The sequence below is a fragment of the Bactrocera latifrons genome, unplaced genomic scaffold (genome assembly GCF_001853355.1).
Source record: "Bactrocera latifrons isolate USDA-ARS-PBARC rearing strain unplaced genomic scaffold, ASM185335v1 scaffold_575, whole genome shotgun sequence".
Taxonomy (NCBI): Eukaryota; Metazoa; Arthropoda; class Insecta; order Diptera; family Tephritidae; genus Bactrocera; species Bactrocera latifrons.
The window spans coordinates 60,572-63,927 of NW_017537240.1; the positions used below are offsets into that span (position 1 = coordinate 60,572).

At 34.0% G+C, this 3,356-nt stretch overlaps 1 protein-coding gene across 1 annotated transcript in view; it reads right to left on the reverse strand.

The window, feature by feature from the left end:
- The window catches only part of LOC108974660 (heterogeneous nuclear ribonucleoprotein L-like), a gene marked incomplete at its 3' end in the record, with an annotated part of 16,704 nt that extends 15,613 nt beyond the window's left edge, over positions 1-1,091 (reverse strand). The window contains 1 exon segment of the mRNA XM_018942639.1: positions 166-1,091.
- Between the last annotated feature and the right edge of the window lie 2,265 nt (positions 1,092-3,356).

A 3,356-nucleotide genomic window follows, 5' to 3' on the forward strand; every position in this document is an offset into this window, starting at 1 on the left:
TTAGAGCCGTGGAATAACAACCCTACCAATAACGCTTTGAAGCACGTACATACATATGTACATACATAGATATATGTATGCATATGTACATACACACCAGTACATAAATATTTACGTTTCTACTTAGTTGCAAGTGAAGTTGTTAAAGTGTTATAATTCAATTACCGTTCAAAGCACGTCTTCCTCAACTATCGCCGCTGCTGCGCTTTACTCCTAGCTGCTGGCTTTTGGCTGGCTGCTGCTGCACCTTTACGTTCTTGCACTTTCACTTTGCCGACGGACGGGCGACAGTTTTTAATTTACGTGTATATTTGCTTTACACACCGACTTCTTAGCTGAWTGATTAGCGTGTTTAGCGTAAATACACCAAAACACAGATAATAACAACTACACTTACGCGYTTGGGCTTTGAGCTCAACCGAAAACGCAACTTCAAGTTTGCAGGCTTCAACGATGACTGCAAGTTGTGCTGCAGTTTTTCATGCAATTTTCCAATCCTTACTTTTTTTGGTTTTTTTTTTCGAACAGTTTTCGCTTTCTGCGCTACAAACACAAACGCGTTTATTTGCAAACTTCGGCTTACACACACACACGTATGCACGAAGTAAGCGCGCTAAAAAAACATATACACACACACCGACGTATAAATTGCTACGAGGAGGCTGAGGAGGCGGAAATTTAATTTCAATTTTGTTGTTGTTGTTGTAGTGGATGCTGCTGTTGGAGCGGCGATTTTACTTTCTTCTTTGCTTTTTTGATAAGAATTTCGTGCTTTAATGCATATTACTACACACTTTACGCAGAAAAAACTTCAATTTTTTTTTTTTTTTGATAATTTTTACTTTGATTTAGCGAATTAGAAAAACGATTTGCGATTTTGACTTTGTATTCATACAAATTTTCGACTTTTGCACAATTTTGCACAGAATTTGTAGATTTTCTGCTTTCGTACTGCACTTTTGACGTGTCTGTGTGTGTTTTTGTTGTTGTTTCTCAGCTAGTTTTTCTGGGTTCGCTTTTTACAAATGTTTTGTGTGTGTATGTACATATGCAAGTGTATGGCTGTGTGTGTTTTATTATATTTAAATTTCTTTAAAGTTTTAAAGTTTTTGTTAGTCGCTTTGTATATAATACATATGTCTTTGTATATATATTATGTGTGTGTATAACTATGTGTATCTACTTAAGTTTATATAGATAAGTATGTGTCTCTACACTGTTGCTAGTTGTTATTGTTATTATTGTTATTTGTTGTAATTGTTTCTTACTGCTGTTAGTGGTGGTTCAAGTGTTTGGTGGTGTTTTTTTTAATGCTTCCTTGCAGCTTTTTTCCAGCTTGCAGCTCTTTACTGACAAATTTGTTGTAATTTGTTTTACTTTTTTTTTATTTTTTGCTTTGGAATTTGCTTCTTCTACTCAAATGCCTTTGCTGCACTTGTTGTTGCACTTGCTTTTTTAGCTTGCTAGCTGCCTTCGCTGGCTGACTGCTGCAACAATTGCCACTTTTGCCACAATGCAAATTTCTTTACTTTTTTTTAATCGCACAAATTTAATTGCTTGCCGCTCTTCGTATTGATTTTCAATGCTTTTTGCAATTACAATTTCACAATTTAACAACTTTACAGCACACAAAAAATTGGTGAATTTTTTTCCGGTTGATCGGTATGTAATTGGTTTTGGTAGTTTAGACCCGCTCAGCACCTCCGATTCGCTTCAAAGTACAATTCGTACTAAAAAATTGGCCCCAAATGTGAAAAAGAGAAAATTCATTTCGCCAACACGAAGCAGGCGCAGCGCAGTCCGTACGTTGTACGCCAAAAAGACGCACAGCGGCAGCAACCAGTAGCAGGCAGCGATGACGGTGTTGRGGCTGCGCACAGTGGGCTGTAGGCACGCAATTGAAGTTTAAAAATATTTTCATAGCTTTTTTTGTTAAAATTTATATGAAATATGCAAATAATTTTAATATATTATATAAATTTATGCATGATAATGTTCTTTGGACTATTGTAAATATTTTATTTCTTTTAATTAGGCAAATTTTGGAATGCTTTAAGTTAATTCATTATTTATTTTCTTAGAAACTAATTTAATAAATAACCTCGGAACCTCGTTTTTCTCATACAAACTTTTGTAAATATTTATTTGGTCTTTTCAAAATATTATATAGACAAATTTTTTGTTTCCGAGTGGAAGTAGTTCTTAGAAATAGTTCATGATTTTAGGCTGTTGGGGGGAACACCCACCTTCAAGAACGTTATCGAGTGAGCATAACTTGAGCAAAAAGTTATGTTGTTAAGAAGTAATGGCAGGTACAAAAATTAATAAAAACAATACTTTTACCACATTTCCATCCTAAAAGAAGTGTTAAACGACAACTCAGAGTTTCCTGAAGCACTCCCCAAGAACTTTGGAGTGCAGAATTTGAAATTTTTGCACATAAAATCCTACTTAGAGATATTGCCATTTAAAAGCAGAGCTAGTATAGATTTTTTACTTATCTTTTACTTTGAAAAATAATTAAAATCAACCCAAAGTCGCTTGGGGAATTCCCACAAAAAAAATTTTTAGGAAATAATTTAAAATTGTTCGTTTGAAGTGTAATTTGAAGGCTTAGATATTGTAGATAATGTGACGTGTATGTTTCTAGTTTCTAATTAGCTAATTAGTCTTATTTGTATTGAAGCCATCAATGAAGATATAGTATGTTCACGGAATCTTATTGGACTCTTAAAGATTGGTTATGCTTAAATATTCCAATTTAAACTGGTTTATCAGAAAGTGAGGAATATAATTTGTTTTTTTTTTCTTAAAGAATATAAATATTTATAAAATGATTTTTAATGGATTATTTAATTCTTTACAATCTCTCAAATATTGTCCTAAATACTCAAGTTGATTCGAATAACAGTGTTGGAGAGAAAGCCTTGTAAAGTTGCGCGCTCAAGGTCGGGGCATAGGGCAACCTGTTAAAAGTTTAAGGCTAGTTCGCCGCCCTGCTTATTTAAGAGAATGATTACTTTTCTGAAAGATGCTCCATTCCGAAGCAGTAAATATACTGCCATCTTAATGGCCTCGGCTTCGAAAACACTGCAACCCTCCCGGAACCGATCTTAATTTAGTCTCCCACAAGCCTTCAAGTTATAATTTGCCGGCTAATATAAGGTCACGAACTAATGATTTTTTTTTCAATTACAACTATTAAATAAAGAAACACATCGAGAAATCTTCGCCAAAATTTACAAATTTTACTTTTTTTCCACTATATATGTACATATTATTTATAATATTTCATATGATTCTGTAAGAATTTCAGCTGTCAACGAGGGGCAGCTCTTTCGACGGTCTTTCGGAAA